General features: G+C 41.3%; 1 pseudogene; it reads right to left on the bottom strand.

Annotated features, from left to right (window-relative positions):
• Nucleotides 1-14939, bottom strand: part of LOC121555120 — a 108825-nt pseudogene that overhangs the window by 40063 nt on the left and 53823 nt on the right.

Genomic DNA, 14939 nt, shown 5'->3' with positions numbered 1-14939 from the left:
CACAATCAACAATAAGATCAGATGCTCAACGGTTGTTACATCCCAGAGCCCAACTCAAGAAAGGACCTGATTTATGAATGCATATACAGTTACAGCTGTTTGAGAAAGCATGCAAGATTGAGCAAAAATTGACAACAATGTGAGATTTGATTAATCTATGTCAAGTCCTAGGTGATGGAGATCAGATCCACCCTCTTCCACTGAGACACAAACACTCTGGTCCCCTGTTAGTAACCATTTTTCCCAAGCATCTCCGTGCAGTCAGACCTTTGATTATTTTGTGCCACCAGGGCCACAATAATTTGCCCCCTCTCTGATTGTCTGAGTGTGATTGTTAGTGGAGGCAACTTTGTCATCTTCACCTCGTGTTGATTTTCAGGGTCGGGACTAATATGGACAAAAGCTGCAGCTTGAGGTCCGTCTAGTCTGATTTGATAATTCTTGTCTCAATCTTTTAGGCACTCTGGTAAAGAGGGGCATTTCCGTCATCCTGACAAGCTCTCTGAGCTCCCTCGGGCGTGGCTAGTTATGAGGCAAAAGTATTATTATCACTATGATTTTGTTAGAAAGCTAAAATCACATTCCTATCTTCACGAAAACATTGTCTTCCTCCTTGATATTTTCTACACAAGGTAAAGGATGTAAACCTGATATCCACAGTGTAAAAGCTCTTCAAGTCACAATGTTTTCGTTATAATGCCTTTATACCATTTTAATGACATCACAAAATAGACATTAATTTTCCATATTCCATTTCTCATCATTCCCAATGTTTGGATGTTGAAATATATTGTCCCAATGTTCATTGTTGGATGTTGAAGTTCTTGGGCGGCAAAAAGTATCTGAAACAAAGGCATTCCTTTCACCATACTAGAATGCTAGAGATAGATTCTCCTCGTCTCTAATTTATGGCAGTATTAAGGTGTCAAGACCGGCACAGCCCCCCTGTGGGTAAGAGGGTCTGGTTGTTGTCGGCCATTTGCCAAGCTGATGTGAGGCCTTTGATCCACACCCAGGGAGAGTCATGACAACGGCGATCAACCTGAATCCGAGTATAGCCTAGTTGTTATTCTTGTCCGGTTTGTAGCCTTTTCAGTGCACCTTGAATACATATCCACTGCCAGTCTGCCACTCCGACCAGCCCAACAGTGGTGCACACGCCCAGACCCCATGGGTGGTCCGTCAGCTAGGAGAGCTAAGTGTTTTTAAATGTTACATTTAAATGTTCAATGTTATGTCTAGGTCCTCTTTCATTGGTCTAGTCTTGTTAAACAGAACAGAACAGGGATTGCAGACGGCGTAGCTCAAAGTGAATTTGCATGTTTGTACAATTGCATTTCATTGGGCTAGGCCAGGTTTGCAGTGAAGTAGTAGTAGAACCTTGGATGTTCAGGTCTCCTTAACCATATACCTTACTAGTGTGTGTGTAGCGTCACTTTTTAGCAGGTTATCGCACTTAATAGCCTGTGTGCCTTACACCTTCTTTGGGTCATTGCAGCACTTCTGATTGGGTTACAGAGACTGCGGGAATTTAGTAGGTCGCCTAGCATTTCATGCCTTATGAAATTGTGTAGTTAATAAAAATAATTGTTTGCTATTTTTGTGTTGAGTTTTGGTGTGTCCTATCCTCTGAAGCTGGACCATACCAGTCAAACAAAGGTGGTGGCAGTGTCACGCTATTCTGCTCAATCCAGTACTTGCCCCACCTCTCGGGTGGTCTAGCGAGCTTTATTACGCTACTATTTTATATACTATTATACTACTATTATATACTGGGACACTCAGGGACTGACTAAGTTCTTACCGTTGTTGGACATGCCCACAGCAAGGCACTTGTGGAAGCGACAGTATTGGGCACTTGTTGCGGTTCTTCTTCTGTATTTTACAGTGTCGGTCACACTTGTCATATTCCAACTTCAGTCTGATGGTCCTTCTGAAGAATCCCTGTCAGAAAGACAAAGATAGTACTTTAAAATGTGGATAACAGAAACAAACAGTACAAACTTTTTAGAGTCAACTGATCACCATATTGCCTATTTTTAAAGGTCCAATGCAGCCATTTTTATCTCAGTATCAAATTATTTCTGGGTAACAATTAAGTACCTTACTTTGATTGTTTTAAATTAAAATGGTCAAAAGAAACAAATAGCTTCTTAGAACAATTTCTCAAAAAATAATTTTGCTAGCACTGTCTGTATGGGGAGGGAAAAACTGAAAACTAGCTGTTATTGGCAGAGCGATTTTGAACTCTTTCTTATAGAGGGTTGCCAGGTCACGTAGGACACCTCCTGGCAGCCATGTTAGAAGACCACCGCATCAATCCTCTGACAAAAACAGCTGAGTGGTTACCCCAAGCTGCACGATAACAGTGCCTAAAACTAGTTGATTCATCACAATGGTCAATTTCTGTGCAGTATTTAGCTGCTCTAACGAGGCAGGAAAGACACCGGGACTAAGTTAGCCAACAACCAGCTAGCTAAATAACTTGTAGTCTAACTATTAGCATGCATCTCTCTCATAGGCAGCGCGTGAGTTTCAAGTTTTGGGAAGCAATTTTGTCACCAATTGTTTTTACCTAATGTAAGCCTATTATTCCTAATGTGATGAGTAGATTGGATAGTCATAATTTATTAGGCTATTAATATAACTCAATCTAATCACTGTGCATGGCTGAGTGCGTAGTGGCATAGGCCTATAGGCTATATCAGAAACTTTGCTTTCCTTTGCAAGGGAAAATGTGGCCTTTGATAAACACATTTCATGCAATTTTACTACACTTTATACACTACATGACCAAAAGTATGTGGACACCTGCTTGTCGAACATCTCATTCCAAAATAATGGGCATTAATATGGAGTTGGTCCCCCTTTGCTGCTATAACAGCCTCCACTCTTCTGGGAAGGCTTTCCACTAGATGTTGGAACATTTCTGCAAGAGCATTAGTGAGGTCGGGCACAGACCCTGGCTCGCAGTCAGCCTTCAAATTAATCCCAAAGGTATTTGATCGGGTTGAGGTCAGGGCTCTGTGCAGGCCAGTCAAGTTCTTCCACACCGATCTTGATAAACCATTTCTGTATGGACCTCACTTAGTGCACGGTGGCATTGTCATGCTGAAACATGAAAGGGCCTTCCCAAAACTGTTGCCACAAAGTTGGAAGCACAGAATCATCTAGAATGTCATTGTATGCTGTAGGATTAAGATTTATCTTCACTGGAACTAAGGGGCCTAGCCCGAACCATGAAAAACAGCCCCAGACCATTATTCCACTATGCATTTGGGCAGGTAGAGTTCTCTTGGCATCTGCCAAACCCAGATTCGTCCTTCGGACTGCCAGATGGTGAAGGATGATTCATCACTCCAGAGAATGCGTTTCAACTGCTCCAGAGTCCAATGGCGGCAAGCTTTACACATCTCCAGCCGACATTTGGCATTGCACATGGTGATATTAGGCTTCTGTGTGGCAGCTCGGCCATGGAAACCCATTTCAAGAACCTCCCGACGAATAGTTATTGTGCTGAAGTTGCTACCAGTGGCAGTTTGGAACTCGGTAGTGAGTGTTGCAACCGAGGACAGACGATTTTTACGCACTTCAGCACTCGGCGGTCCCATTCTGTGAGCTTGTGTGGCCTATCACTTCGCGGCTAAGCCATTGTTGCTCCTAGACATTTCCACTTCACAATAACAGCACTTACAGTTGACGGGGTAGCTCTAGCAGGGCAGAAATTTGACGAACTGACTGTTGGAAAGGTGGCATCCTATGATGGTGCCACGTTGAAAGTCACTGAGCTCTTCAGTAAGGCCATTCTACTGCCAATGTTTGTCTATGGAGATTGCATGGCTGTGTGCTCGATTTTATACACCTGTCAGCAAAGGGTGTGCCTGAAATAGCAGAATCCACTAATTTGAAGGGGTACTTTGTATATACAGTGCCTTCGGAAAATGTATTTAGACCCCTTGACGTTTTCCACATTGTTACGTAACAACCTTATTCTAAAATTGATTAAGTCGTTTTTTTCCCTCATCAATCTACACACAATACCCCATAATGACAAAACAAAAACAGCTTTTTAGACATTTTTGCAAATGTATAAAAAATTTAAAAGGGAAATAAAACATTTACATAAGTATTCAGATCCTTTCCTCAGTACTTTGTTGACGCACCTTTGGCAGCAATTACAGCATTGAGTCTTCTTGGGTATGACGCTACAAGCTTGGCACACCTGTATTTGGGGAGTTTCTCACATTCTTCTCTGCAGATCCTCTCAAGCTCTGTCAGGTTGGATGGGAAGCGTTGCAGCACAGCTATTTCAGGTCTCTCCAGAGATGTTAGATCGGGTTCAAGTCCAGGCTCTGGCTGGGCCACTCAAGGACATTGACACTTGTCCCGAAGCCACTCCTGCGTTGTCTTGGCTGTGTGATTAGGGTCGTTGTCCTGTTGGAAGGTGAACCTTCGCCCCAGTCTCAGGTCCTGAGCGCTTTGGAGCAGATTTTCAAGGATCTCTCTGTACTTTGCTCCATTCATCTTTGCCTCGATCCTGACTAGTCTCCCAGTCCCTACCGCTTAAAAATATCCCCACAGCACGATACTGCCACCACCATGCTTCACCATAGGGATGATGCCAGTTTTCCTCCAGACGTGACGCTTGGCATTCAGGCCAAAGAGTTCAATCTTGGTTTCATCAGACCAGAGAATCTTGATTCTCATGGTCTGAGAGTCTTTAGGTGTGTCATGTGCCTTTTACTGAGGAGTGGTTTCCGTCCGGCCACTCTACCATAAAGGCCTGATTGGTGGAGTGCTGAAGAGATGGTTGTCCTTCTGGAAGTTTCTCCTGTAGTATCTGAACATTTATAGCTTTGGCTGAGGTTTTCATATTGTTGGTGAAATGAACTCTACTTTGCTTTGCTGAAACATCTGGAAAGTGTTACTATAGGGGCCCCCTAAAACAGTGGACATGGGGATATGTGGAGGCCAGGGATTGGTCTATTCAAAACACGCCATTTTATGTTACATAGGATATATACCATGTTTGAACAAAGGGACGAGGAGAGTGATCATATTTGAGATTGGGTTAGTTGCTCTCCAGATTCTGCAGAAATCTGTAAATTGATGCTGAAATCTTTTGATATAATAAACCTTTATAATCAAAGTACAGTGTCAGCGGATTCCTTGTCAACACAGCATTGCAGCATCGTTGTTCGGCCACCACAGAAATTGGCGACGAGGATTTTGGGACGGGTTGCGTCTATTTCAGCGTTCCATCATGGGCTCCGAGCTGACTCTCGCTCCAGAGTCCGGCAGATAAGGGTGAGCTTTCTCTCAACTTTGGGCGCTGGTCAGTTCGTGTGACTGTGTGTGCGTTGGGGGGACGCACCGTGAAGGACCAGTGTGTGTGCCGTGCTGTTTGCTGTGTGATGAGTTTCCGTTCTAAATTTCTAAATTTGTTTGCGTTGGAAACAACGCAAACAGGGGGGAGTGTGAATATAATACAAGATCTAAGGAAAAAAGGAATTGATTACACTGGGCCCAGGGAAAATTGGCTTGAATAAAATTAAAGGGAAAAGGAATAAAATAAAGGAATAAGACAAGGAACTAAGGAAAAAGGTATACTAAATAGGACGTCGCTGATCTACGGAAGCCGTCAAATGAGGCGATCATTAGATGGGCCACAAATCCTGGAAAGTCACTAGGTGGATTTTCGGGTCAGTCCAAGGGACTGTGATGTTGTAGAATACACATTCAATTGTATGTTACCTCTCGGTATATAGTTGACGAGGTATATGTCCGAAATAGCCTCTCATTGAATATCTGCAACTCAAGGTAGCAAAAATGTAGGAAGAAAAATAAGGAATAGGAGCGGCGGAAGCATGCTTTCGGGACCGTATGAATGGATGCATTCTTGTTGATTGAATAGTTTTCATGTGTGTGTGAGGGAAAGAGAGTGTGTGTGTGCGCAAAAGAAAGATGTCTCTGCTGTGTTTGAGCTGTGTGGATTGTGCAGAGAGTTATATGCTCGACTCATACTATGATAAGATTTTATGTTAGATATATATACATATATATGTTTTGGTTGAGAACAGGGTTTTAGTTTTTTGTAAGGAAATCTGTTAATTACGGTTAAAACCTTATGAGTCTCCATTTGAGAGAACGTTTTCAAATTTGTTAAAATCTATGAGCCCCCGGGAGGATGTTATGATTGTATAGAGAGGATTTGTAATGGATAAGAAAATGGCTATGAATCTGCAGATTGGAGTAGAATGGGAGAAGAAAGAGGAGAGAAAATAGACTAAAGTAAAGTTAAGAAACTTCGAAGTAGGATTTGTGTTTTATGTTTTGTGTTGGTTTGTGCATTTTGTTCGGTGTTGCTGTTGTCTGTGTGGTAGGTGTGGTTTGTTGGAAAGAACGGAGGGACAGCTGGTCTGTCTGCTGTTTGACTTAGAGAAAAGTTACTTGCGGGAGCGCTCCTCTCACCTTGAAGTCGCACTAATAAATGAACTGCGCATGTGTGGAGCTCTAAGGGTTTACAGTTGCACAGAGCGAATATGCCACTGCCCTGCCTGCACTGAGTTGCTTGGACACGCAGACTTATAGCTGAAAAAAGAAAGGGGGAGATTTTGAGTACACACAAATAAAGTATTCTGTTTGTTAAAGCGGCTGTTGCTTAAATATGAAACTATTTGATTGAGATTCATTGAATTTATAAATGAGAGCTATGTTGACGGATTAAAAATAAAAATAAAAAAATAAAATAAAATGTTATTGCACTATTTATAATATTCCTGAGTTAAGCTGTTTGCTTATTTCTTAGCGCGAATGTGAACATAGGTATGTCTAAAAGGGTATTGTATGGTTGAAATAACCCAGTGAGTAGATAAAAGACTAAATTCTTGTCTGTTTCTTTTGTTCTCCTGTGGTGTGAGAGACGAGAAGGAGGAGACAGAGAGAGAGGAGGTGCTGACCAGTGCGTCACGCGACAGCGTGGGCTGTCCCGGATCCAGTCCAATTAAGGCCAGTACTGTTCTATCCACAAACTTACTTTCCCTTATAGGATATTATAGATGAAGGGCATTTATCTGTTTGTGTATGCCTAAAGTATTTCATGTTGTGACCATTTGGCAGGGACTTGGCAGCAGACTGATCAATTGATGTAATTGAGAATTGCACATTGGAGTAATTTTTTTTGTGCATGGGTTGTTTTGATTAGAGTTGTGTTGGAAATCCAGCACTGAGATTATTCTGTAAAATTAAGGTGATTGGGTGCTTATTAAGCAATTGGTTTGTGGGTGCTGTAGTGTTGCTGGATTACAGGTCTTTCTTTTTTGATTGCTCTGAAGTTGACTAGTTTCCTTTACTTTTCTTTATCGGATGTGGTAAGATTGCCACTAATCAATAATTTGGTAGAAAAAATAAAAATAAAAATAAAAAATCGGAGGGAATGATAAGCTACATAGCTTAAAGTATTTTTTGGTTTACAAATTAATTAGTTTAAAATAATATTAATAATAATAAAATAATTCACAATAAAGGAATATAAAAGAGTTGTTACAATGCGGAAAAAGGACATCAAAATTATGAAAGTAATTACTCCTGTTGATGTAGTACAAAATAATAACCCTTTAGTTAATGGTATTGCAAGGTTATCTGAAAAATGGCATAAACCTTGGCCTGACATTGAACAACCATGGCCAGTGGAAGGGACTCTTAACCCAGACGTAATTAAAATAATGCAAATGCTTGTGTCCACATATAAGGCAGATCAAAAGAAGGGGAAAAAAGGGGAACAGCGTAAAGAAAAGAGACAAAGAGAGCTGGGTGTTCTTAAGTTGTTTTAAAATGAGGGACAAAAACTGATAAAAGATACAAAAGATAAAAGAGACAGAGGTATAGAGAAAATGGCAAAAGAGGCGAAGGTAACAGAAAAACTAATGGCAGAAGTCAATACACCTTTCTCACATAAGGATTCAGCAAAAAGACCCCCACCTTACGAGGAAGAAGTAGAGTTTAAGGACGTCTATCCTCAACTTCCAGTGATCATTCAGGAGGGTGATTATTGCATCAGAGATGAAGATGAACGAATAATAGAGAGAGGACAAGCAGAAACTACGATAAAGATGAATCCAAACTCCAAAAGTAAGAAGAAAATGACATGTCTGGAAACTAAGGGTAGAGTGAGGTTCAGGAGGATGGAATTTGATGATGATGATGATGATCAGAGTGATTCAGAAGAGATCATGGGTGGATATGACCCTGTGATCAGACGGAGGTTGGCCAGAGCGGAAAGAAGGGGTGATGGAAGTTGGAAGAAGAAGGATACAGGAGATTCGATCTCTGATGAAAGTGAAGATGGAGACAGCGATGAAAATTTGGAGATTAACGGTGCTTCATGTTCAAGAGGATTTTATCCTACAATGACTAGCACAGAAGAAATAGAAAGAGATATGGATCGATGCATATCATGCTTGGATAAGGCTAATAATTTAGAAGAAGTAAGAGAATTGGAAGAACAACTCAAGAAGCTGAAGATACAGAAGGAAAAACTGCTGAAAAAATAATCCCCCAAAATTGGAGAGGAAATATACATTGCGGACAAGAAAAGGGAGCAGAAGTAAGAAGATGATGCCAGTGATAATTCGAGGACAGAACCTGGAGTATAAGCCTTTGCAGGATACCGATATGTCAGATATACTGTACTTGAGAAGCTGCCTACTCTTCAAGATGGAGCATATCCTAGGATTTCAAAGTTGGAAGAAATGATGGTGGGAACACAGTCTGCCATAGGAGACATTAAGAGACTTTTGGCTAATCTCCTTGGGATTCCAGATATGGAAGACATTTTTTATTATTTTTATTTTATTTCACCTTTATTTAACCAGGTAAGCCAGTTGAGAACAAGTTCTCATTTACAACTGCGACCTGGCCAAGATAAAGCAAGCAGTGCGATAAAAACAACACAGAGTTACATATGGGGTAAAAAAACATAAAGTCAAAAAATACAACAGAAAATAAATTTACATTGTGTGCAAATGTAGCAAGTTATGGAGGTAAGGCAATAAATAGGCTATAGTGCAAAATAATTACAATAGTATTAACACTGGAATGCTAGATGTGCAAGAGATTATGTGCAAATAGAGATACTGGGGTGCAAAAGAGCAAAATAAATAACAATATAGGGATGAGGTAGTTTCAGAGAGCTGGACTTAATAGATATACAGTGGGGAAAAAAGGTATTTAGTCAGCCACCAATTGTGCAAGTTCTCCCAATTAAAAAGATGAGAGAGGCCTGTAATTTTCATCATAGGTACATGTCAACTATGACAGACAAATTGAGCATTTTTTTCTCCAGAAAATCACATTGTAGGATTTTTGATGAATTTATTTGCAAATTATGGTGGAAAATAAGTATTTGGTCACCTACAAACAAGCAAGATTTCTGGCTCTCACAGACCTGTAACTTCTTCTTTAAGAGGCTCCTCTGTCCTCCACTCGTTACCTGTATTAATGGCACCTGTTTGAACTTGTTATCAGTATAAAAGACACCTGTCCACAACCTCAAACAGTCACACTCCAAACTCCACTATGACCAAGACCAAAGAGCTGTCAAAGGACACCAGAAACAAAATTGTAGACCTGCACCAGGCTTGGAAGACTGAATCTGCAATAGGTAAGCAGCTTGGTTTGAAGAAATCAACTGTGGGAGCAATTATTAGGAAATGGAAGACATACAAGACCACTGATAATCTTCCTCGATCTGGGGCGCCACGCAAGATCTCACCCCGTGGGGTCAAAATGATCACAAGAACGGTGAGCAAAAATCCCAGAACCACATGGGGGGACCTAGTGAATGACCTGCAGAGAGCTGGGACCAAAGTAACAAAGCCTACCATCAGTAACACACTACGCCGCCAGGGACTCAAATCCTGCAGTGCCCCCTGCTTAAGCCAGTACATGTCCAGGCCCGTCTGAAGTTTGCTAGAGTGCATTTGGATGATCCAGAAGAGGATTGGGAGAATGTCATATGGTCAGATGAAACCAAAATTTAACTTTTTGGTAAAAACTCAACTCGTCGTGTTTGGAGGACAAAGAATGCTGAGTTGCATCCAAAGAACACCATACCTACTGTGAAGCATGGGGGTGGAAACATCATGCTTTGGGGCTGTTTTTCTGCAAAGGGACCAGGACGACTGATCCGTGTAAAGGAAAGAATGAATGGGGCCATGTATTGTGAGATTTTGAGTGAAAACATCCTTCCATCAGCAAGGACATTGAAGATGAAACGTGGCTGGGTCTTTCAGCATGACAATGATCCCAAACACACCGCCCGGGCAACAAAGGAGTGGCTTCGTAAGAAGCATTTCAAGGTTCTGGAGTGGCCTAGCCAGTCTCCAGATCTCAACCCCATAGAAAATCTTTGGAGGGAGTTGGAAGTCCGTGTTGCCCAGCGACAGCCCCAAAACATCACTGCTCTAGAGGAGATCTGCATGGAGGAATGGGCCAAAATACCAGCAACAGTGTGTGAAAACCTTGTGAAGACTTACAGAAAACGTTTGACCTAAGTCATTGCCAACAAAGGGTATATAACAAAGTATTGAGAAACTTTTGTTATTGACCAAATTCTTATTTTCCACCATAATTTGCAAATAAATTCATAAAAAATCCTACAATGTGATTTTCTGGATTTTTTTCCTCATTTTGTCTGTCATAGTTGACGTGTACCTATGATGAAAATTACAGGCCTCTCTCATCTTTTTAAGTGGGAGAACTTGCACAATTGGTGGCTGACTAAATACTTTTTTCCCCCACTGTATGGGGACTGCGGTGAATGATCCTGAGTTGTTAGCTGCAAGTAGAAATAGGTTGTGGAGAGCACTGAAAGATACGTTTCCAACAAATGTGCATCCTGACAACATTCTGATTGACCCCCTAGGACAACAAGAAAATCTGAGAGCCTATGTGTCAAGAGCTCATCAAGTGTGGAGAAATATTACCGGAAATGATCCAGATGTGAGTCAAATAGAGCAGTCAATTTTGCGAGCTAAATTGCAGATGGGGCTGCCCTCACCAGTAAGGAGCAAACTGGCAGAGGTGGTTGGACTTGGAAGCATGGCAAAAGGTGTCTATACAGATCATACAGCCCATCAAGTGGATCTATACAGGAAAAAGGAACACAACCAGAAAAAACAGGACCAAGAAACTCTCAGAAAACTCAATCAAATACAACTGGTGGAGAATAAGAAGAAGGAGAAGAAATAGGCTTTGGTTATGCAGAATCAGTGTTCATCAAATCAACAATCACTGCTACAGCTTCAACCGAACCAGTTCCAACTGCAATTGTCCTAGCCACCACTAGTGGGATCAGTTGTTTCATATCCACAGCCAGTTTCCGGACAGACACAGAATTGGAGAGGAAGAGGACGAGAAGGTTTAGGAAGAGGAAGAGGAGGAAGATTTAATCCATACTTCCAGCAATCTTCAGAAGTGTGTTATAATTGTGGACAGGTTGGTCACTTTGGCCATGAGTGTAATGGGCCAGGAGGAAACACCAGAGGAAATTTCAGAGGAAGATACAGGGGCCAGTCAAGATCATTTGGAGGACCGGTGAACCCTTTTAGGGGCCCGGAGCCAGGATTCTAGAGGTGCCCAGAAGATCCGAAAGGGGGGTGTCAGCTGATAGCATCAGGACCGGAAAAAGATCCAACAATTGAGGTGAAAGTTAACAACCGACCATTGGAAGTGATGGCGGATAGCGGAGCTGCTTTTACCTGTGTTCGGCCTGAAGATGCTACACATCTTCCTATGTCCAATCAACTGATTCGGACAATTGGATTTGAGGGAGTGAAACAGCTGATTCCTCTTACAGAACCAATTGAGCTCTGCTATAAAAATCAGAAAACTACAATACCCATACTGGTATAGGAACATACACATATTGCATTGTTGGGAAGAGATGCATTGTGTAGATTGAATTGTACAATAAAATGTACGCCAGACGGTTGTCTGGTAGAAGTGCCAAAAGAAACGGTTACCTTTGAGAGCTATGGTTAAGGATACTGGGAATGGTCAACTCCATAGCAATCTTTCCTGGACACAGGAAGGCTTTGTAGCATTTGAAACGATCAAACAGAAGTTACAAGAGGCACCGGCACTCACACTACCAGACTACTCTAAGAATTTCTTGCTATATGTGTCTACTTCTACTGGAGGTAAATATGCTTGTGCAGTTCTTTGTCAGCCGACAGGTACAGGGACGAATCCTCAACCTATTTCCTACTACTCTACTGCCTATTCAGAAGTAGAACTAGGACTACCACTGTGCTATAGAGCAATGGTGGGAGTATATTTAATGTATGACAAAGCATCATCTGTTACGATGGGTTACCCAGTAACAATCCTTACCCATCATAGTCTCAGAAATCTGAAATATACATTGACTATGACTAGGCTCAGAGACTATCATAGGCGCTTAGAGCAGGAAGATGTCACTCTAGTGAGGTGTGATATGGTGAATACAGCCGAGAATTTGCCAACCTCAGAGGATGGTGAGCCACATGATTGTGTTCAAGAAGCAGAGAAATACTTGAGGCTTAGATCAGATTTGCAAGCCCTTCCATTATGTGAGGCACACCTGGAGTATTGGACTGATGGGTCTTGTTATCGTGTGGGAGATAAATTGTGTGCTGGCTATGCAGTAGTTAAAGCCCAAGGAATTGGATTTGTTGTTGAAAAGGCTGAAGTAATACCACAGCCTGCGTTCGCACAACTTGCTGAACTTGTGGGGTTAACAGAAGTGTGTTTGTTAGCAGAAGGAAAGCGAGTAACAATATATACTGATTCTGCATATGCACATAGTGTATGTCATTTGTTTGGAGCAGTGTGGAAAGGTCGAGGGTTTAAGAAAACGGATGGTTCTCCGATACAACATCATGTGCAAATAATGAAACTGTTGCATGCTATGATGAAGCCTAAAGAGATAGCGATAGCTAAGTGTGCAGCTCATAAAACCGATGTGTCAAAAGTCACACAAGGGAACAAAGCTGCTGATGAAGCTGCAAAAGCCGTCACAGGAGTGGACAAATTGGGCAAGGTTTTTCTGGTCACTCATGGAGTGGACTTGGAAGACAAAATTACGCTTAAGGATGTGATTTTGATGCAGGAAGCTGCTTCTACAATTGACAAACTGTTATGGCTAGACCGAGGTGCTGTCAAAGATGCTATGGGTCTTTGGAGAAACCATGAGGGGTTGATAGTACCGCCTCTAGACCTATTAGGTCTGATGATTCAGGAAGCACATGGGTTAGCTAATGTTGCAAGTGTGGAGGTTAGGAGAAAGATCACAAAGGAGTATGGTTTTTGGGCACCATATTTGCTTGAAAAGGTTGACTATGTCATAGGCAGGTGCACAATCTGTCTGAAAAATAATGTTTGCAGGGGTGTGACTGTTCTTCCTGGTTACATTCCAACACCGAGAGGTCCTATGCGTGAGTTGGTTATCGACTTTGTTGATATGATAAAACCAATTGAAGGGAAAAGATATATGCTGGTGGTTGTAGATAGATTTTCACGATGGGTGGAGGCATGTCCAACCAAGCGAAAAGAAGCTCAGTTGGTTGCCAAGTTTTTGTGTAAAGAAGTCATAAGCAGGTGGGGATTTCCCGATCGAATATCCTCAGATAATGGGAAAGAGTTTTGTGGATAAATCAGTGAAATTGATTTTTCAAAAATTGGGAAAAAAGTCAGACCAAAACGTTATGAAAACTAGGGTTGAAGTAACTCTAGGAAATTTTGAATATCTTATTGTGCGATAATTTTCACATTTCTTAGCATATTGTTGTGATATTTAGTGTTTTCTTATGAATCAAAGGGGGAAAATGGAATGTGATTCATTTATATATGTATAATTTTTATATATTATTTTGATATTGATGTTTTAATTTTCATGCGTTGCTTTGCAAAAGATACTGGTTGGTGTTTTCTTTTCTTCCAGAAGCATATGGGGAATGTGTAGAGTGGGATTCAAATACTCAAACATGGACAATATGAATGGACTGGAGGAAGTTGAACAAGGAAGGTGTGGAAATGTTCAGATTCCATCATCGATGTTGCATTGAAAGTCGACACTGCTGAGGAGCTGCAGTGTAGTGGACTACATTCCAGTGTCTGCAATGATATATATATATATATACATATTTGCATGTGTAATACATAATTTGTGTCATATTCTTTCTGTATTAACTTTTTGAAGAATGATGTTTTCTGTTGTTGGGTACATGTGGGGACGTCAGATGTTTTGGGTTTTTCTTTGACACTTAGGGATATTGGGTCTAGGCAGGGACAGAGAGAATCCACAGGAGGGTCCGATGGGTCGACCAGCCTGAATGTGGATGGGTTTTTGATGGTATTTTGTTTTCTGAGGCTTTCATGTGTATTTGATTGCACCATAGCTTAAAATGCATTGATAAAGATTTATAAATTGATCTGGAGTACTTAGGTGGTCGCCTGGGGCAGAGGGGCCGTGAGAGAATTTTACTGTCTTGATTGATTGATGGATATTTGGAAAGAAAGCTGCCAGACAGGTTTTTCGCTCTTACACTCCATAAAAATTTGTTCACACTCCATAAACTTGGTTTTATTGCTAAAGTTACACAAGATTTGTCATAATCCTATTCTTTTTGTTTTCGAGACTTAATTAGTCTCGAAGGGGGGAAATATGTAGTATCTGAACATTTATAGCTTTGGCTGAGGTTTTCATATTGTTGGTTAAATGAACTCTACTTTGCTTTGCTGAAACATCTGGAAAGTGTTACTATAGGGGCCCCCTAAAACAGTGGACATGCGGATATGTGGAGGCCAGGGATTGGTCTATTCAAAACACGCCATTTTATGTTACATAGGATATATACCATGTTTGAACAAAGGGACGAGGAGAGTGATCATATTTGAGA

This window comes from Coregonus clupeaformis, chromosome 40 (genome assembly GCF_020615455.1).
Source record: "Coregonus clupeaformis isolate EN_2021a chromosome 40, ASM2061545v1, whole genome shotgun sequence".
In the NCBI taxonomy this organism is placed as follows: domain Eukaryota; kingdom Metazoa; phylum Chordata; class Actinopteri; order Salmoniformes; family Salmonidae; genus Coregonus; species Coregonus clupeaformis.
The sequence above is the reverse complement of the archived record's forward strand: the minus strand, read 5'-3'. Positions and strand labels throughout refer to the sequence as shown.